This window comes from Botryllus schlosseri, chromosome 6 (genome assembly GCF_051294905.1).
Source record: "Botryllus schlosseri isolate E-star chromosome 6, Bs_hap1, whole genome shotgun sequence".
Taxonomy (NCBI): Eukaryota; Metazoa; Chordata; class Ascidiacea; order Stolidobranchia; family Styelidae; genus Botryllus; species Botryllus schlosseri.
Window position 1 is genome coordinate 10,664,211 of NC_137241.1, and position 23,284 is coordinate 10,687,494.

General features: G+C 39.7%; 1 protein-coding gene and 1 non-coding gene across 2 annotated transcripts in view; one reads left to right on the forward strand and one right to left on the reverse strand.

Moving 5' to 3' along the window:
- LOC145440245 (uncharacterized) overlaps positions 1 to 23,284 on the reverse strand; it is a 156,574-nt gene that overhangs the window by 72,332 nt on the left and 60,958 nt on the right. The window lies entirely within an intron of this gene.
- Positions 18,269 to 18,350, forward strand: Trnal-cag (transfer RNA leucine (anticodon CAG)). Its single transcript has one exon. It is a non-coding gene; the product is annotated as a tRNA-Leu (tRNA).

A 23,284-nucleotide genomic window follows, 5' to 3' on the forward strand; every position in this document is an offset into this window, starting at 1 on the left:
GGTATTCTACATATCAGGAATGAAACATGAATAGCTTGAGATTGTCGCTAATTACGTCGATACAGTTGTCAAAGAACACCTCTTTACTGAATCAATTATCTGTTCAAAAGTAATTGTAATTATAATTGTAATTGTAATTAATTGCATATTTAACAGTAATTGTAATTGTAATTGTAATTTGATATTTTTGGCATTGAGTAATTGTAATTGTAATGTAATTGAAGCATGCAATAAAGTAATTGTAATTGTAATTTATCCAACTCTGATGGAGACAGTCATTAGGTGCCTATAGAGACAATGGAAAATTCGGCATATATATACCGAAGGTTACGCTCCTTTTCAGCAGGGTCTTCTCACTGTAGTTGTAGGTCTTTCTGGCAGCACATTTCGTGGAGTCGCATGTTGGCCAAAACTTCATACGTCTTTCAATGTCGTGACGCGGTAATGGCCGACACCGGAAGGCCTATTTCTATATATTATGCGTGCTATTTTATTAGGGAGGTGGGTAGCCGCCCTATTAAAACCAAGACATCGAAAGGTGTCAAATCGTCACTTTTGGTGCCATATTTGTTGCGATCATACCCAAGTGTGTCGTCGGAAGCGTTACGCGTTATTATTACATTCGCCACCACCTATATTTGTGGAATTTGATTTTCGGCACTCGTTAATATATCCTATCGAAGGCGCGGATTTGCAAGACAAGACCACGTATTTCAAGAAATGCAATTACAGAATTCGCTTTGAAGTGATAGAAGTCAACTTAATTTCTACATGGATGGTATGATCTTATTTTTAAGAAAGTCATCTTTTTGCTGTTTATCACTAAGCCTACAGTTATCATTTGCACAAGACAGAATACGATTGCACGATAATTGAGCTAAATCGGAACTAAAACTTTGTGGGGGTCCGTGGTGGGTCAGGACGGTCCGAAAGGGGTCCGCGAAGACAAAAAGGTTGAGAACCACAGGCTTAAGCGGTGTTCTAAAAACGTCTGGATGTGGATCAGTGCTTTAAGTCGGCAGATGCGCAAGCACAATAATGAATATCGGCTTGGTATAAATGACCAATGACCATTGTAGTAGAAAAACACCATGAATACCACGGACAACAACATACGAGAAAGCACGTATCCAATCAGCAATTCGTCCATTACGTCGATCACAAAGGGGTTATGAGGAGCTTGCGTAGCGGCAATTGTCGGCTGATTATGACAACAAATCGGGCTGGATTGCTGCATTTCCCGATCAACGTTCGCAAAGACTTTGAAAAGAATGAATTTCAATATCACGCATACATAATAGAGCACTGTCGGATTCACGCTCCAATCAATATGATCGTGACGAAAATCTTGCTCACTAATTGCGAGCACGGCAACGCTGCTTGTAGCGCTTATGGCGCAAAACCAAGGGCGTAGCAAGAAAAAATATTTTTTTGGGGGGGGGCGAAAAATTCGATGACGTAAATGAACCTTAAAGATAAAGAAAAATATGTAAAAAACGATGGACTTGGGCCCTTATTGGATGATTAACACAACATTTGGGGCGATCGTTATATACATATTCCATTCACAGACATGATGTGATAATATGATGATTGTGGAAAACCCCGACGAAAACACCTTCGCGCGAAGAGCGAAAATTTTTCTTGGTTAATGAATGAAATTGGTTCATTCTATTGTTATTTGCATATTGCAAATACGTTTTCATTTTCAGATTTACTGGCAGTGTTGGTAGAAGTGGTGTCATCAAACATTCAGGGGCACTTAATTATACATCTTGAACTATATATGAATGTTGATGAGCTTTTTTTACTCTTCCGATAGGAGAGTACCGGATAATAGGTAACGGTGAAAACAATACTCATATTAATACGTATCAAAATCAATAACAATTATGACATGAAGACTTTTGGTGGATCCCCGACCTAGCCGCGCGAAATATTGTACATTATATAGGACGATCTACGAAAAATGTGACTGATGGCCCCTGGCTACGCCTATGCGGCGAAACTGATAATTTAGTCGTCAAAATCCCAAATTTCGCGGTCAAGCTAAACAAAATTTGGTTATTTGGTTTTGGTAATTTATTTTTTGATAATATTAGTAATTTCGAGAATTGACCCGCGGGCCACTCAAAACCTTCTAGCGGGCCCCGGGTTGACCGTCGCTGTTCTAGAGGGTGGACGCCGGACAGGACAGTTGTCATTTATTGCTGTTACTTCATGACTTGCGGAGAAAGCTGTCACCACTCAAGAGATCACGCACACGTAAAGTCGTAGCCAGAAAAACAATTTTTTTAGTGGAGCTCTCCCGTGGAAACATCTCGCAGCACCGTACATACTGCCATGGGAAATTTCATACATGCGATTCTTAGACGCACACACACATATACCAGTGTTGGGATGACTCGAGTCATGACTTGACTCGAGTCAGACTCCAGTCACCTTTTTCGTATGACTTGACTTGACTCGAGTCACTTTGCTAAAATGACTTGACTTGACTTGACTTGACTCGACGTATCAGAAACATGGATTGACTCGTGACTCGGAGCAAAATTCACGAGTCAATTTCAAGTCATCAACTAACCAGTGTCGATAAAAATCACTATCTTGCATGTGTTCGGATTGTTCGCGAAACACTGTTGTAACCCGTGAGTGCGACCAATCATTCAATGATCGTGCGCTTTACTGAGCCTCCATAGTTCTCTCACAAATAAATTGACCACAAACGAATTGATCGAAGCTTACAGCTTACGTTGTCGAAAACTAGTAGTAAGGTGAGTCAATAGAAAATTTCTATTCCAGCCCTCCGTTCTTACCTTACCCAAACCTCTGGTTTTATTGAAATTGAAATCGAATATAGGTTATATACTCCTCAACCATTGGCGCAGACTCGAAGTGTATCATAGCAATATGTAGGCCTATAAATGGGTAACGTATTGCATCTTATCAATTCGTTTCTCTAATCTCTATTAAGGCTGGCAACTATAAACTGAGGCTATGCAATTACTTACGTAGTTTAACAGTTCTACGTATATGTCAGCGATACATCGCCTTATTGCGTGTATATTTAACTCTACATTCGTTCATCGGTGCAGAATCAATTACCACTCAATCTGTAATTCAGACAGCTAGCGAAATGCAATGATGTAATCACGCTTCATGCTTCGAAAAGGCAACTTGACTTGAATTGTGACTTGACTCGTGACTTGACTTGACTTGACTCGACTTGACTCGAGTCACCTCCAAAATCGAGTGACTTGACTTGACTCGAGTCACCTTTGAAAATCGATTGACTTGACTTGACTCGAGTCAAAATGTGCAATGACTCGAAATGACTCGTGACTCGAAGGTAGTGACTTGATCCCAACACTGACATATAGGCCTACCCGATGGAAGTTTCCGGTTGCCAACAAAGCTTGTATTAAGTGGTCGTCTCGCGGACGAGCCCAAATCGCTGACATTAAGTGATGAACAATCAGTCTGAATTTCGGCCATAGTTGCGCAGAACGTAAATTTTTTTTTAATAAGTGAAGGATTAATTTGATCAATAGCCTAATATTGGTTCGTCTATATGAGCAAGTGGTGTCCATTCTTATCACTTCGTTGAAGTACGCGGTTGGTTCGTAACCTCTGGTACAGATTGACGCTATACTTTAAAGATTGAAATCGCTGATACAAATCAGACCACATAATAGCACTCCTTTGATCAGACTCGTTCAATTTCACATCAGCACTTTTTAACGTGAGGTGGTGCTATTTTCCTGTGCCAGTCGCATTTATGTTCGAGGGGTCTGATTGCAGGAACAGGATCATTAGCCGCCATGCAGCCATTTAAGCACCCGAAAATGTTTCTCGAAGGCTTTCGGAATACATGGGTCGGTTTTATGGCCGTCAATCATTTTGAAAGCGCACTTTACGGAGTCGCATGTAGCCTACTTTATATAAATTCGTGTGTCCCGAACGGAAGTCGCCGGAGCTATCAGTCCTCAACCCCCATACTGAACTGACACTCCTATAGACTCAATCAACCCAACGACCTCGGGCTACTGTATAGTGTATCTACTGGTACTGTTGTATTTTCATAATAGAGAATGCAGCTAAATTCAATGGGTATTTGCGGAAGAGTTTTTTTTTCGTGATAGCGATATTAAAATCAAGAAATGAATGGGCAATAAATCGCGCGACCGCCCCTTTCGCCCCTCCCTGGCTACGCCAGTGCTCAAAACAATTTAATTTGTTGGAGGAGAATGTGAAATTACTCTTCGAATCTTGAGAATATAAAGTGATAGGCATATTTGGATAGTTGAATACGAAAGTGTAACCTTTAAAACGTCTTGGCGACCCACCTGCAATAGCTTCACGACCCACTGGATGGGTCGCAACTCGCAACCCACCGGTTGAGAAGCGCTGGACTATATATGATAGTTGGACGATGGACGTCGAGGACGTGCGTATTAGGGATGGTGTGAACGTGATTTTCGCGTTCGCTTTCTGTGTGTAAATCTCGGAAATTTATAGGTTCACGTTCACAAAGGAACCATGGTAGGTGCAGGACTGTGAATCTTTTTCATATATTACAATTTTCACGTTATTATAGCATCTTTGGTTGAAATGTAGTGCATTTCAATTGCGGGTCAATCTATGCATGCCGCTGGCAGCATAAAAAATCAACACTAAACGAGCATGCACCTTGACAATCTCAAACATTTTACCTGGTTTGTTACAAACGTTTGCTCGAAATATCCAACTTTCTGTTTGTGAACATTAAGCGACTCTGTTGTGAGCTTGACCCGTAATCACACAACACCAAGAGCTAAATACAGGGTTGTAATGACTCGACTCGAGTCACGATTTTTTTATGACTCGACTTGACTCGAGTCATTTTCTTGAAATGGGAAAATGACTCGACTCGACTCGAGTCAATATTTGGATTGACTCGACTTGTACTCGAGTCATTACGCATGACTCGACCCAAGTCATTGACTCGGCTTATTTTATATGACTTGAAGATGAAGAAATTTGCGAATCATAATGGCTAGATCTACGCATCCGACGAATTCTGCCGACATCGCTATTTGTCACCACTGCTTTCGTTGCACTTGTCTGATATCAGGTATGCCGCCGTAGAAACAACAGAAAATGATACATAGTAGCAATGCATTGTACAAAATCGTCCAGTGATGAAGAGGTAATAGATCCTCCGCAATTAAAGTACTCAAGACTTTTCAATTATACAAGCAAACAATTGGATCAAAGTTCAATTAGAGCCAATGAAATGACTCAGATGGTGAAGAGACTGATAAGCTCATGTGTAGATTTGAAGGCGATGATTCTTTGCATTTTTGGGCGACTAGAAAGAATGAGTATTAAATGCTCTTCAGTGTGGTTCAAAAATGCTTGTCAATTCCTGCATCGAGTGCACTAGTGGAGCGTATATTCAGTAGATGTGGATTCATTCTACGGCCATGCCGCTTTAACATATTTGAGGATCTCCTTTCCACATTAGTATTTTTGAGGTGTAGCTCATTGATTTGATCTGCTGTCTGTGAAAACACACAATGCCCCTCGTCCATTTGACGTTTTGTTAGGTATGTGCATTGTGCACGTGAGTAATAATGAATGGCTAATGTTGTGTGATGTTTGTACAATATGGCTGTTCTAAAATAACTTCTTTTTTATTTTACTGGGTGGTTACTTGATAAAATTGTTATGTTGCATAAAAGAAACACTGAATCTGGCTTAATTTGAAAAAAGTGGAATCAATGATATGAGAGGAGAATATTTTGGATTTGAAAATAAATGGAGTATTTTAGTGAGAAATTCTTTCATATAATAGGCTATAATTACATAGTAGTAAGCCGACTATTTTTTCATATCCAAAACATTCTACTCTAATAACTTCACTTTTTCTAGTTGGAATTGAGTCAAATTTGCTATGAATCATATTTTTACACAATGTAACAATATCATGAGATAGCCGGTAAAATTCGAAAATCTCTATTTGTAATTGGTCTAAAATTTTCTTTCTTAGCATTGCTTTCTACTGGTTGGAATTGAGCCAAATTTGATTTTTTAGGCAATCTAGCAATTTTAAGAAGTAGCCGGAAAATTTGAAAAAATGTTTTTGAACAGCCCCATTGTACAATTATCTCTCCAATGCTGTAACTGCGATGTAGTCTGTAATGCAATTGGGAAAACCTTTAGTATAATCAAAGGGTATCTGTTCTGTTGTCACTGCACAATGCACATAGTTGCATGTACGCTTTTACAGCATGCTGGCCTGTTGTAAATACCTCTACATAAACATGCATCTATTGATTCTCTATCAACTAGTATCTTGACGTGAATTTGTTGGTTCTCTATCAGCTATTCGTGAACTATCGTCGATGTGTTCATAATAAAAACAGAATGCTTGTATTGGTGATGTATCAGACTGACAAGAGAGATATTCGATTTTAAGTTCTACGATTAGTAAAGTTATCTTTAGCATCGGTAAATGAGGCCAGGACCTGTCCGTTATCTGCCTAAATAAACACGTGCCAAGACTCTGATAGGGACAAAATGAGCATGTTTCGCAAACAAGGAATTCGATATTACCCAAGCAGGATTGAAAACATGAGTTGAACATGACTTCAATACTGTGACTTGGACTCGACTCGAGTCATAACACCATGACTCGGACTTGACCCTTTAAACGGTGACTTGGACTCGGACTCGAGTCTGTGATGAATTGAAAATGACTCGACTCGACTCGAGTCAAAACCACAAAAGTATGATTGACTCGTGACTCGGAACCATGTGACTTGGTTACAACCCTGGCTAAATACGCTACTCAATCGAATGATGCTTATTCAAACAATCAATGAAATTGATATCGTTGTCTGATGTGAAAAGCCTCGGGGTCCATCTCGATTTCAGATATTTATTCTATCATAAAAACCAAATCCGTGCGATTGGGGTGTTGGCTACTGCTGCATAGCTTATTTTAATTGGGTAAAACCCGTTTTACACTCTGCCCAATACCAACGTAGCAACACTCAGACGCCGAATACGTTGTCCAGTCTTTTCTAGCTAGACCAGTGGTTCCCAACCGGGGGAAATTCCCCCCCTTGGGGGGAATTCGGATTTAGCGTTGTAACACAAGATACACTGGGTTCGCAACATTTTTCGACTTTTAGGTTAGAACTGCAAGTATGAAACGAAAGTTCTTTGAAGGTCTCTTTTGGCGGATTCTTATAGCTAGATATGCCTCTATCAGAGCATGGTATGGTATGGTATGGAACGAGTATTCTCCATACTCCATACTTGCCTTACTCTCTCCATACCATACTTGCAATTTTCCATTTTTCATTGTTATGGAGATTGGCATTGGGACGCAACAATGCTGTCTGGCGAAACGAGAGAGTCGCTCAGGAGAAAAAGAGCCAGACAGCATTGTTCAGCATTGTTGCGTCCCAATGCCAATCTCCATAACAATGAAAAATTCGAGGTTGATTGTGGGAGTTCCAGGACAACGAGCGGAATAAAATTTATATTTTCGTAATCAGTGCAGAGTCAGCTTTCGATTGATACCCGTTTTACCAAATTTAATGCTCGGCAAGCCGGTCAAAAATGACCGTCAAATTGCCTGTAGCCAAATGGAAATTGTGACGTGATATAATTTCACTGAGCCGTGAGATTTGCTTGTGTCGACATAGGACACTATGATAGGACACTATGCTTAAACTATAGAAATTAAACATGGAACGGCAACGACCGATTTTGCAGCTTCGTTCCGCTTCGCAGAGGCTGGAGAGGAGAGTGGTTTTGCGTAAGCGAGTGTAGGATTTCTGGCAATCCAAAAGCTATCTTCCCGAGCCCAGAAATTATTGAATCTGGTCTTGATCGAAAGCTACTGTTGCACCGATTCCGAAAATATAAATTTAAATAATGATGAGGCACTGATCCACCTAGAATCTGTCCTCCAAGTCTGAAATATCGGCATTGTTCAGAACAATCGGGTAACCGCAACACAATGACCGTAACAATGACCCGTGGCGACTCTCCGATTGTTCGAACAATGCCGATATTTCGACTTTGAGGACGGATTCTAGGTGGATCAGAGCCTGATCATTATTTTAATTTATATTTTCGGAATCGGTGCAACAGTAGCTTTCGATCAAGACCAGATTCAATAATTTCTGGGCTCGGGAAGATAGCTTTTGGATTGCCAGAAATCCTACAGTCGCTTACGCAAAACCACTCTCCTCTCCAGCCTCTGCGAAGCGGAACGAAGCTGCAAAATCGGTCGTTGCCGTTCCATGTTTAATTTCTATACTTAAACCAAAGATGAGGGATCCTTCGACCAAGGGCCCATAAGTGACCGCCCACACCAAAAGAAAAGCCACCACTGATAACGATACACCTAGTGTCAAATAATTGATATGAAAGTTGTCAGCGGTACTTTACGAAAGTGTAATGCGGTCCGCATTCAACATAGTTAGGGCATATCTGAATACGTTTTGGCATATTTGCTCAGTCAACAAATGGATGTGCGTTAAAAAGCACCTTTTTAGTAACCGGGCAACTTTTTCTTAGGGGGGGAATTTCGGCTCAAATATCAGCGAAGGAGTCCACGAGTCGAAAAAGGTCGGGAACCACTGAGCTAGACCATTAAGACGTAATAGGCGTAATATATTCCCTTGCAACTCCTCGTCGAAATTGTTGGCAAAGCGACGGCAGTGACGCATCACTAGGACCATAACAATGGCCCTTGCGTGGTTGCGATTGTTCAGAACAATGCCGAATTTCAGACTTTGAGGTGTATTTCAAGGAGTTTCCATTGCCCTAATTAGGTTTTAATGTATATTTTCGGAATCAGTGCGACAGTAGCTTTCAAATAAGATCAACTCTATTGAATTTAAGCACGCGGGTCATGGTCTCAAACTCAAATGTGTTCGCGGGCCAATTTCCTAGTTTTGGTGACGCCGCGGGCCGCACCATCAATAATAGGGGTATTCAATGGTATTCAATTCATGCACTCATGGTATGCATATGCACAGATCGTGTGTATGTGTATCATGAGTCGGTGTGTATGCCGCAAAAACATCAAGGACAAAAATATACTACGTCCTTTCCTTAAATGTTACGAAGTAGGCTTTATTTGACGGGACGGGATCAAAGAGCCTATTCTCGCAGAATCGTGAATAGTGCGAAGAATATTTATCAGTTGAATAAATTAGCCCAGAAAAGATTCCACATTTGGTTGGTTTGCAACATAATATAAAGTTCTGGATAGCATATAGGCCTATAATTCCGCAATGCATCTCGCACCCCCTGATGTGGTGCTTCGTACCCCGAAGGGGTACACAGACCCCTGGTTAAAAACCCCTAGAATAGAAATATCCAATCACCGAATAATCCATTGGTGATACAGCTGTGGAGCGTACCGCTACCTTACTCGCCACCGGCGATAATAATATGGACCGAAGACCGAAGATCACCCAGGATGAATAACTAACTACATAACGGGGGGTAATTGAATGCCAATGGATTCCATGATGAATTGATTAGACAGCTATATACGCTACGTAACGTAAGTGATTTTGATATATAAGGCTATTATTTCCCATGACAGTTTAATAGCTTGTTGCATAAGTGGTCGTACCAATTAGTCACGGCGTTCCCAGTCACAAGTCCTTCTGTGATTTTAACGTTTAACTAAACTCGAGTCATTTATATTTTATAATCCAGTCAGTCCAAAATTGAGTAATTTTACGAAATGTTGGGGCCAAGTCCAAATCACAATTTTCAGTCACGAATCGTCAACGGGTCGTGTTTTATCATCATGGACTAGAAATGTGACCTAATTGCTGATCTTCCACCGCATAATGGCTTTAGAGTGAACTCTAAGTTTTCAAATCGATCAAAGATATGTGTCAGTTGAATAAATTGTCGAATACTTAAAAATCCAAAATGCCGTCGCGGGCCGCACAAAATGTTCTCGCGGGCCGCGTGTTTGAGACCTCTGAGCTATGGGATTAGCAATTATGTTGCGTTCAGATTGCTGAGCAGTAATTTCCTCTGGGCAAGCAAGCGGGGGGGGGGGGGTGTTGCGTATCTATCCGTAGGTTAGTTATCTATGCTGTGACAGAGCAAATGCATCGGCGGGTTTTGTAAAATTGTAAAATTGATGTAAATATAACCAAACGATGCTTCCCACTTGACAAAATCAGGGATATCTAGAAACTAGATATCCTTGGACAAAATTAACAATATTTGTAGTGTAGCTTAGCTGTTTGTGTCGAACAAATGATTAAGAAAGACTGCAAGTCATAGTCCTTGAATCGTTGACTAAGTAAATGTAGACTAGACAAGACATAGGATATGGTATTTGACTATACATACTAAATTTCATTTATGACCAATGTCTATTAGTAGTACGAGTGAGTGTGCTTGAAATCAGTATAGTGTGTAATGAGATAATTAGTAGCCTAAGTTCAATCTTTGTATTAGTTGTGTGTCACATGTGCAAGAGCTAAACTTGGCATTTTTTATCTACATTTTAATTATACAGGATTGGATGTATGTCATATTTGAATGATTTATACATATTAGGATATTAGAGAGTCCGTGTTAAAAAACTTATAAAATATGAAAAAGGAAGGATATTTAGCAAATCATTCTTTCATGTTAATTGCATAGTGGATAATTCGAGCTGTGCCATATTGAAACAATTTTGCAGGCCACCCTTAATCATATGTTTACATAATATGTTTAATGGCTGTATGATATTCATTCAACCGACAGTGTAGCATATAATTTTCGAAGTAAATTGGTAATACTGTTGGAGTCGGAGTCGGTGGTAAAATTTACCGACTCCACAGCCCTGCACTGAAATGTATGGCTAGAATTAGCAATATGGCGTCATGTGTCGTCATGAGGTTCACGTTCGCGCTCACACAGAACCTTTCAAAAAGGTTTGCGTTCACACGAACCTGAACCTTTCAGAGGTTCACACCATCCGTAGTGCATATGTTATGCGCTTTTGATTCCGAGGTAAACAAGTCATCGAAATATCCGGGGCAGTGACCGCAGAGTGGAACTGGTGAGAGAGAGAGAGTCTTTATTTTCATCCAACTAAAATACATAACAAACGGCAGTGATGGTGGTACAGAAAATATGCGTGCACAGTATTCGGTATTAGATAGGAATGATCGATAAGACCGTGAAGGTCATCTAGTCTGATCACACCAGCATCAAACAGGTACACTTGACTCTGAACAGTCTGGCTGTAAAAAATGTTTAGTTAAGAAAGGAAAATAGAAGAAAAATTAAACGATGGTAGCAAATGATCAATGAAGCAATGTCTGGGCGAGTTAGGGCAACAGTGTTAGTGTAACGACAAGAGGTGATCAAGTAGCGCTTTTTTGAATCTATTATAAGGCAATTCACGGATATGCGGTGGTAATGCATTCCAGATGATAGGTTCCGAGTAGTCGATAGATCTCTTAGTTAGGTTGCTATTGGGTGGGGGTAAGTAGATATTTCCCTTAGATGAGGATCTCGTGTAATGGGAATGGACATTTTTAGCAGGTATGAAAAAGTCGTCAAACACAGGAGGCAGACTATTAGAAAAATATTTGTGAACAACTTTTGGTACTTCGAAGCGATATAGTTCATCAACTCGCAAAATTCGATGCTTACGGTAGTAAGGCGATAAATTGGTACGTAAAGGTACAGATGAGATCAGCCGTATCGCACGGTTTTGCAGGGTTCAAATTCTGCACAAAAATGTTGTGCATGCATTTCCCCATACTACGATTCCATATTGCAGATGAGAGTGGAAAAGAGAGAAATAGATGGTTTGTAGTACTGATCTGGAAACCAAAGATTGGAGACGGGTCATTATTCCCACACACCGAGCTAGTTTTGATATTGTGCATTCAATATGCTGCTTCCAAGACAATTTGGAATCAATGGTGACGCCGAGATATTTTGCTGAGTCACATATGGAGATTTGTTTATGATTGATGTTCACAGTGAAATTAGGACTGGCATTATTTAATACGAGCATCTCCGTCTTATCTGCATTCAAACTTAGTTTGTTTGCTTGCAGCCATCTCGACACTTTCGGGAGTTCCCTATTCACAGATGCATGCAAATCATCGACAGTGTTGGAGGCTATGAAGAGGTATCATCAGCAATAATTTGCATAAATTGAAGTCGCGGATTTTCAAAACACTACGACTTATTTTATTACTTTCTTTTAACATGCAGCTGTTGAAATCCTATTAAGTTATCTCGCTTTGAAACAATTCGTCACAAATTTCGCATGGTACGATGACTGAGGCGAATTTTGTTTACCTAAAACACGGAAGTCGTCGGAAGCGTTACACGTTATTATTACATTCGCCACCATCTATATTTGTGGAAACGGAAAGAAAAAAGGTTGAGAACCACTGGTTTAGATTGAGGATTGGAAGGGTTAGGTTTGGAGTTAGGACATATATAAGTGTTGATTTCGGGGTTAGGGTAAGTTTTCGGGTTGTGAAATCATATTCCACATTTGAAAGTGACGCATGCTAATGCGTCGCACGCTGATCTGTCGTTTTTCATTGTGTCGCATGCTCATATGTCGGGCATCCGACGTGGACACCTGGTCAAGTAGCGTTTCTTGGTCTGAAAACTGACCGCGAGATGTCGCTACCAATTGACGTTGGATTCAGTTGGAAGTTACAACTGAAGTGTCAAATGCAGTAAATCATTTTAAAGGTTTGTCCTACTTTCCGTTACGAAAATATTCCGTGGCTCATCTCTAAAGTTCTCCTCTCAGTACAGAATCAATCGTCTTTGCGGTGCAATAGTGACAACTGAACAAGTAAATTGTGACGGTTTTTTTTATTTGGGGTTGCGGTAAGTCTTTGAAATTCGTAGTTTGATCTGGTAGAATTAGTATAAACTATCCCATAGTAAACGACGATTATTTGTTATATTATGAGCAGATGAGCCATTTCCACCGTGTAATATCGCATGGACATTTGGTCTTATATCAAAAAGTATAAAGCAACCGGGTGTATCCACCACCGATATCGCCTTATACTTCAGTGCTGCCAGCCAACAACTGCTACTGTTAATCGTTTCTCCATTCTTTCCTAACGGACAGATAGTTCGTATCATTTTCATTATATCGCATCTTGTGGTTCTTTTGAATCGGCGAAATTTCAATAAAATGACTATCACAAAACGTAGCAAAGTGTCTCTATAGTTTTACTGCAATAAATTTCGAATTTTCATTCAATATTGCAAAACTTAACAAGTGTTTTTCATAAGTCGAATTTTTCAATTTTAGGTATAAAAATAATCAGCCCATATATTATACTTCGATGCCAATTTAATAGTTGGTATCAGACAGTATGAGGAAATGTAATTATAGCGAATTTGTATCCACGCTGCATACATGATTTCCATAATATTGCATATAGCCCATATTTTGCGTAATGATTCCTGAGCAGTTTCAAACGAAGGTGACGATATTTCGATATTTGATTCAAGAAGTTTTCGAATTGACTGCGAATCCCCATCACATTCACTACGCCAAATTCCCCTATTCCCAACGCCAAATTCCTCTGGATTTTACTAGACACGAACATGTACCGGAAGAGTCGTATGCAGTCGCCTAAATCAAAATTATCACTGCCTTCAATGCTATACCGGCAACTTCTGGTGCTGCATAAATCTTTATTACAATCAAAATTATAACATAACGTTAGCCAAGCCAGTAGAATGCGCTCAGGCCACTACAAAAACATAAGATTCTCTCTATCATTCAGGGTTGTAACCAAATCACAAAGCTTTGAGTCACAAGTCAATCTCACTTTTATAGTCTTTACTCGAGTCAAATCGAGTAATTTTCAATTCACCACCGCGTCAAGTCTGAGTCCAAGTCATCGAGCAGAGGGTCGAATCCGAGTCCAAGTCATTGCGTTGACTGCCAAGTTTCCAGTAAAAGTCTTGTTAAACTCACTTTTTTAACTCTGTTTTGGTGATATCACTATTGAATGGTTCGCATTCATTAAATACTAATTTTCCTCACTTTCAACACTTTTTGATCGCGTTCTCAAGTACCAGTACCAATAGATGAAATCCCAATAGTGTGGTTACTTTACTATTCTTCGAAATTACAATGAAATGTCGTTCTTGGCCGTCAGAGTCTCGAGTCATGCACAATGACTCGAGTACAAGTCGAGTCAATTCACAGGTTGACTCGAGTCGAGTCGAGTACAGTCATTTCCGTATTTTGGGATAATGGCTCGAGTTGAGTCGAGTCATCAGAAAATCGTGACTCGAATCAGACTCTAGATGAGTCATGACTCGAGTTATTACAACCCTGCTATCATTACTAGGACCCACGAAGAGCCTGGATGCGTGACCAACAATTCGCTATACTCAGCAGATTTGATGGTTTTAAATCAGGGGTGTCGAGCATACGGCGCCACACAATTTCATCTGGTGCGCAAAGCAATTCGGACTATATGTAAAAATGTATGCTTAATTTCTAACAAAGGTTGAGATTTGGGTAAGTACCCTAATACTAACGGGAAATGACATCAAGACAGCAAATAGTGAACATGTAATGTTCATACAGTTCACATTGTAACCATCCGACAGCAGTGTTGTATTTTTATTCTAATCGCCAATAGGAACAAGTAAGTAACACTGACATCAAATTCCGAGATAGCAAGCACATCCAATTCAAAGTTGTTTTTTGAAAAATTGAACCAAAGATATTTATTCACAGTGGCAAAATGCGAAATCATTGTATGCAGGCCACATGGAGAGGAAAATATACCAGTTGAGCAAAGAATACAATTCAAATATATGTGGTTGCATTGCTGTAAAACTTCTGACTCAAAAGCTAACTGGCCATTCAAGTAACCCAAATGGGGATTTCATAATAACGATACAAATTCAAAAGTCAGTGTTTACAGTTAAATCTCTTCTAAATTTCACAAAGCATACGCACTATGTACGAAGGGCCAGCACAGCATCACGACTAAAGCAATGGGAGCATAGAAATATGTCAACTTATATCTTCGTTGGAACCACTGTTTTAGAGATGTATCATTTTCTATGCAGTCGGCCAATTATCGTGACTTCGCTAATTGTTGTTGTTCTGTCAAGGGTCCAAGCAAATATAAATCATCTAACCCTAACCATAGCATCTGTAAAGGCTATATGCTCGCGAACTGTATCTTAGTTCAGCTGCACAATTCGGTTTCTTCGGATAAAATTATTAAATTCGGATTTTCCGAATTCTGGACGTAATGGATTTTCGAATGAGATTCCGAACGGATTGTTCCTGAGAGACTCAAGCTGTCGCAAATATGTTCAGTTACCGTGATACAGAGGCTATTTGACGAGGTTGTGTTGATAATTCAACTCATAATAGTGATGCAATCTTATCCCTAGACTACTTTTTACTTTTCAAAATCCTAATTCTAAAATTAAGTAGTTTGGCCGAAATACTGTTGACGTAGAAGTGGAAGTAGTCTGAAAGTAAATAGTACCAATAGCAAAATCCTGAATAAGTGGAATTATTCCATAAAGATATTATCTCCGAAATGAGACGTGATAGAAGAAAATAACGCCAGATTCGGATTCAGTGCCTCCAAATTAGGTAAGGACTTAAACATAGACTGGAGCAAAAATAGTGTATACCTGTGTGATTTGCTATGCCTTGTCTTGCTTTGCTATGCTATATGCTTGTCACTTCCAAGAATGGATTTTCTTGTTTAGTAGCGTCAAACTCATCCGTCGCAGTGAAATGATGTTTGAAAGTTGAAATACATAGTGTGCCGTGTTGTGCCTTTCAATTGCGTAAAGCCGTACACTCTTAGCACAAAAGGATGTATTCACAGTTCACTCCGGTGTACCATCCGTGATATACGGGTTTGAATATACACCCGTGGTACACAAAATCGTAGCATACCTCAGACTTACACCACGGTACAAATCATATCAAACACAGCATTTTATTACAAATGACGCTTGCAGAAGGGACATGGGATAGGGTTACCATATTTCTGCAACCTAAATTCCGGGCACTCTTTAGCGCCCACTAGTGGATTTCAAAATGAGTTATGACGTCATACTAGCAAAGCTTTGCTCATAGATCAGAGGTGGTCCCAATCCGGTTCAAGAGTATGTTGTTGTGTGTTGTGTAACCGGGACCGAAAGCACATGTTTTCAGCCCCTCCCGTCCAAATAAACAATAATTTTGAGCCCACACTTTATAGGGTAATCGATGCAACTTATGGGATGGGGGGAGGGTGGCTTGCAATATGAATCTGCTTTCTATATGCACTGATGGTCGTTAAATTTTTTGAATGAATTCTGTCAATTATATTGGTTGTTCCATATATTAATATATAGATACTATTCTCCGCCCACATGATCAGAGTGATCGGTAGAGGTGGTGGAGGATGATGAGCTCGAAAATACAGGGAACGTAATTGCACATCGTTAAGTCACGTTCATGTCCTACCGATAAGATTGTTTCTCAGCCTTATGCCGGTGCGCACCACGGAGCTTTATAAAAACCCCACATCCAGTGGTTTCCAACCTTTTATGGTCGCGACTCCATCTCCAATTTGAAAATGTTCCGTGGCCCAGATCAAAATTTGACGAGCTGATTATCACAAGAAGTCAGCACCTTTGCCTGGACTTACTCACGGGCTATGTCGGAAGCTGATTACGTGCAACATATTCGCAAACTCAAGAATAAAGGCAAGTCAAGTCTTCAAAATTCCGGACATTAGGCATATTTTAGAAATTCCTCCCGGACGCTAGTTGGAACAGTGAAATTCCGGACATGTCCGGGAAATTCCGGACGTATGGCAACCCTAACATAGGAACGTATGCACGTTGACACATAGGATTCATGACCGCGATATAATTCTGAGTGGACCACCCAACATAATTTTCAAGGGGTAAATCAGGAAGGTAAATCGAAATGGTACGCAGTCGAAGAAAGTTTGAGAACCCATGCCATATAGTTTGTGTACATTAGAGCGGGGTATGGATACTAGATAGTCCGTGGACTGAATATCCGTCAGATATTATGTTTTTGGCAGGAGCCGGGTAGGAGCCGGATTCACACTGTTGCTGACTGCTGACACGGCCGGAGTACTAGACAGTAGTGAGCAGAATTTAGTCGCACTAGTGTGCATGGCCATTGGCCATAGATAATTGCTCAACAAATCTCTGGTTGATATTCGTAACCAGCGCCCCCAAATTAGCTAGGTTCAACTGCATTCGTCTCAGAAGGAAATTGGCTGTTGACATGTGTTATTACTAGGGCGTTTTTTTTTTACCTAAAAAAGGAAAAATTTTGACCTAAAAAATCAAAATTTTGACTTTTTTTGACCTAAAAGAACTGAATTTTGACCAAATTTTGACCTAACGTATGCAAATTAGGTGTTTTCCCAAATAATGTCAAAATTGTACCAGTTATCTACATTTTCGGTTGTATCTGGCTGTCCCAACGAAGTAGTTTGGCCTGAAAAAACGTTTTTGGCATAGAAACAGGCAACTTTGTACATATAAAAAACAATATTTTAACGAAATCTGGCCCTATATGAAGAATTCCAGTGGTTGCAATACGTATTATGGTGAAAATATTTTTAAAAAAATTGTAGTACATCGAGAGATACTTTCCTACATTCTTGAGTAGAAAGTGCATGTCCTTATTATTGCCAAGGACGTTCAACAGCAGCAGTTGTTGGCTGACAACATTCAAGTTGCGTGTACAGTGTACACTGCTGGTGACATACCATGTTGCTTCATTCTGACAATGTTGTCTATTACAATTTTTCATCATGCGCTTCTCAATATAAGAATTATGCCCCTGTTAGGATGTTGCGGTACGTTGACCATAATACCATGTCCACCTATTTGTTTTATGTGACCGTTGATGATTCAGTATGAGCAGACAATTAGCCGTTTACAACAGTAGGCCTATAAAGTGGGCTGCAAGCTGTAAAATATCAAATGATACGTTCACCGACAGTGCAAAATCTACGATACAACCGAAATAAAGACGTCAAAAAAATTTTGACTTTATGAACAATTTTGACAAATTTTGACCTAACGCTACAATTTTGACAAAATTTTGACAAATTTTGACATGTCAAAAAAAAAACCGCCCTAGTTATTACGGTTATCACGATTATGCTTCGAAACTATTCGACGTTTCTCGGAGTATAGATTAGTATGGATCCTCCGTGCCGGCAGAATGGCCGAGTGGTCTAAGGCGCTGCGTTCAGGTCGCAGTCTCCCTGGAGGCGTGGGTTCGAATCCCACTTCTGTCATTGACTTTTTATTTGAACGCCACGAATCCTCATGGTGTTGGATATGCATCATCATCATCATTAGCTTATTAGCAATTTTTATCAGTTCAATACACCACAAAAATGCGATACAATGAAAAGACAGGAAGATGTCGAAGCGACTTGGAGTAGTCTATGGAATCAGACGCCTACCTTGGCCTAGGCTATGTGAAGAGGAGTCATGCACACTGAATAAAAGTAAAGAAGATAGTATAGAAAAAGAAAGGGATAATAAATAGGGCGGCATGTCATGGGAAGCGAGATCGATAGGTCAGTCGTGGTCCGGTAATCTTGAGAATGAACTGTGTTTTTTTAGTAGTAATTGCTGGTATTTCGACTTGAATGTGTACATATGCTCGTCGACTGTCGGATGGCCGGCGGGATGCACCGTTCTGGATCCTTTGGTTCGTGCAACGCACCAATCATAATTTGGAATTGATGAATTTTTGACTGCTAGCGGCATAGCGGACATGATCGCAATATTGAATTCAGCATGAGATGTAATCCCACTTCTGTCATTGGCTCTTTATTTGAACGCCCCGAATCCTATATGGTGCTGGATGCAATTTCCAGATCCTCCGGTTCGTGCAACGCACCCATGATATTTCGGAATTGGAATGTTTGACTGCTACCGGGCATGATCGCAATTTTTAATCCAGCATGAGATCAAATAGGAAGATATAGGACGGATGGATCAAAAATTGTTGCCGAAACCTTCAGTCGAGAACAGCTTATCTTTAGCTGGCTCAACACTTTGATCCAAGCTCTACCTACTGCGGATATAAAAATGAATATCCGCCTTTCAAAAGAATATATATGAACGTTAAAATTTGTTGCACAAAGGCACACAACCTTGCTGTGTTCTTCTATCATTCAAGCTACAACAAGCCAAATAAGAATGTTAGTCACTCACCACCTTCAAAAAACAGAACAAAAATAACGCAAACGTCGGCATAGAATGACGGTTTGATTTAGGCTCAAACTTACAGAATTGCGGGCACAAACAGATTGCCCGTAGTTCGTCATTTTGACTTCCAATATAGCTCATTATAGCGGTAAAATACCACAGGTAATTACATACAGACTCTCTGCATGTCGGCGAGTCTCTGTTGTCGCATGATTTGTTAATCCATATATTTTTCGTGATTTGGCTATGGTGTAACATACGTCCTCATTCTAGGGATGGTGTGAGCCCCTGAAAGGTTCAGGTTTGTGTGAACGCGAACCTTTTTGAAAGGCTCTGAGTGAACGCGAACGTGAAACTATGACGTCACGTGACGTCATATTGCTAATTCCAACCCTAGATATACTAATGTACGTACAGGCACAATATCTAGCGACGATTCAGGCCACTAGGGTTGCATTTAAAACTAAAATCAATTTAAATCAAACATGTTTAAAACAAGGCCCTTGTTTAAAACATGTTTTTTATTTTTTTGTTTTTTAAATCCATGACGTCACGAATATTCAATTGTGACGCCATAGCGGATTGACATTGACAATTAAAAATATAGGGTAAATATTGCTCCTTTGACGAAATATCTATATGTACTACAGCTGTTGAACCGACTATTTTGAGGGTTTCAACCTCCTATATCGCATACGTCGGCTATATCGGGTGGTAATTGTCGGTAGGCTCATATGACTACGTTTTAAAATTGATAACAATTATGTCATGAAAACTCAGTGTGCAGTCATGCCCTGGTCGCGCGAAGCACGAAATTTTTTGAAAGGTAATGAATGAATTCGATCAATGAATATATTACTTGCACATATTGGGGGTCGCCTCTGTATAGCAACGGGCTCATTTGGCTAGGAGAGGATTATTTGGCGTTTTAGACATAGCAATATCGACGGTTTCGGTGAACATGGCTCTGTCATTTTGCACAAATGTTTCATCGTCGACGATCTCGCTTCGAGCGCACTAGCGTAGTCCCGTGTTAGACGACACGTTATCTCCCAATGAGTATAGTTGGTCTTAATTCTGTAAATTACGCGTATTTATAATTTCTAGGAGGGTTTCCAATACTGAATGCAAGAAATGCAATAAATCATGCGAATTGCTACGAAAAATTTCTAGTCAAATAAATCTGCTACGGAATATTCTACTTTATGGTCATATACGAAGATCTGCGCTGAATGTAGCTGGCCCCTGGTTACGCCAATGAGTCGAAACTGATGTTTTAGTCATCATCAAATTTCGCGATCAGGTTAATCACATTTTGGTTGACCGTGCAATTTTACCTGATGTTATATCTAATTTCGAGAATTACCTCGCAGGCTACACAAAACCTTCGCACGGGCCACATTTGGCCGGCGAGGCATGGTCTGTCTGCCCCTGATCTGTTACTAATAACAATAATTGATAGTAAATAAAAATCCTATTATAGTTATTATTTATAATTTAAAAGATAGATTTGAAAAGAAATTGTTTACATGATAAAGAAGTTGGAGTCGGAGTCGGAGTCGAAGTCGGGGTCATTTGCACTAACTCCGACTCCGACTCCAGCCACCACAGTTTTCACGACTCCGACTCCATCAAGCGAAAATTAGTCAAACTCCGACTTCGACTCCACAGCAGACTTGGACAACTAGATAATTCTAGTTGTCTAATTTCACTAAATTAGAGCGAAATGCCAGTAATCTAATGGGAATCTAATTCGTGAAATGTTTCCATGCTCTTATTCCAGTTTTAATCTAATTTGTGAAATGCTCTTATGCTCTACTTCTAATTCTAATCTAATCTGTGAATTGTTCCTATGATATAATTTTCATTCTAATCTAATTTATTGTTTTCCTGAAAATGCCTCTTTGTCCGAGCCATTTTACAGCAAGTTAACAAGAATATCCCTCTTGCACAGGAAAATCCAGTATAAAACCGCCATCGCATTACTTATGCCGTACAGACATGGTAGGTATTGTGACGAATAATAGCCATACTGGCATAGTAGCTTGTATCTGCGAACGACATTGTATATAGTTTCAATTACAAGTAGAAGTGGAAAAATATTTCGAAGCAAAGAGTGAGAGCATGGACTGTCATGTTTTGAGTTACTGGGAAAGAGAAAATCGGTGTCCTCATCTCAAGCTGCTGCTCGAGAACTCGTATACATGACTTGAACATCAGCTCCACCGGAATGAGTTTTCAGCCATGCAGGAAAATTCTATAGTGCAGGGGTCGGCAACTCAAAACGACTAGCGGGTCATTTATAAAATTTTGTGGAGGTCGTGGGCGCAAGAATGCAATATCGAGACAAAATAGGCCACACAGTTGGGCAACCACGTTTTTAAAACTTTACGTTAGTACAACGCCATGCTCACTAACATAGGCGATGGTCATGGTGACAACAAAAGAAGTAATATTTTATTAGGTAGTATAAATACAACAATAAATATCATGATCATAAACTTCATTATATTTTGAACTATGAGCTGCGTACGATGCTTGACCAATGACCATGCACGCTTTCAAATTAATTTCAGTATTTCAAATGCTTTACTTCGCGCTCTTCTAAAATCACAAATCATATCACCGGCCGCGTGTGTACTGCTTGTTGGTGACCTGATGTAGTGCAAAACGAGCCAGGCGTGGTGTAAAGACATTCTCATGCTTATGGAAATCCACAGTGATTTGATAGTAACTTAGCTTGATTTTGGCTGTAATTATATTTCTTATTCTAAATGTCATTCAACTTCAAAGTTTTTGCGAACTCAGTAATTCTAATTCTAATTCTAATCTAATTCGGAAAAGAACCGAGTAGCTCTAATTCTAATTCTAATATAATTTGGAAAAAGCTGTGGAGCTCTAATTCTAATTGTAATCTAATTTGGAAAAATTGTGCAGCTCTAATTCTAATTCTAATCTACTGTGGAAAAAACTGTGCTGCTCTAATTCTAATTCTAATCCAATTTGGAAAAGGTGAAAATTTTCTATTTGTCCAAGTCTGCTCCACAGCCCTGATTAACACTCATTTTCCCATTACTTAATACTAACTCATTCCCTTAGCAACAATTTAGAAATGACGAAATTAGAAAGTATTAGAAATTAATAAGTCGTAGAATAGTTTAAACTTTTGGCCCGACCCGCCAACGTATTTTCATTCGCTTCTCATTTGGCCCACTGGGAAAAATAATTGCCCACCCCAGCCTTACAATCTTACATGATGACGAAGAAATATAAACCGTACGAAATAACTATAAGCAAAACCTGTGGTATTCCGAATTTCAGTGTGGCATTTGGATCGGAACCTGATTCCCGTTTCCCCACGGCGTTATGTCGATTATTATTGGATTCTATGTCGCTCCTTTAATCATTGCTCCAAGAATTCCAGAATGAAGCGCAATTCATCACTTGAACGGCCCACAAGATATATCAACAGCGACATTTGTTCAGTGTAGTCTATCAGCCCATTCTTGAATATGAAAGTGATTGATGACAGTGGCATACCGGTCGACATGGGAAATGAGTGTACGCATAACTGAACTGTTGATGGCGAGAAGTTGCATGTTGATTGATTACTCCACTCAGGTGTGACAAATTGTGGTCTTTACCTCTGGTACGTAAACTGCCCCATATAAATTCCCTATTGGTATGACAACGTGGATAGTTAAATAAACATTCCAATATTAGCAATAAGGTGAAGTTCATATCACATGAGCACAGGTGTCCGTCAACCGGGAAGGACTCTAAAATGGGTATATATTTAACTCCTGTGGGAAAACTGTAGTTTCAGAATGGATGTATCTCGAATACATCGGTTTAAAATCTTCAGAAGATATTTAGTTTTGTTGTGGTTGACCACTTGAAAATAGCCAAAATCAGTAATCTGATAGTATTTTTGTCTAAAATTGAACTAGAATTTCTAACTATAGCAAGAACTCGATGTAAATTACATTCACCTATATGCCGCCAGACA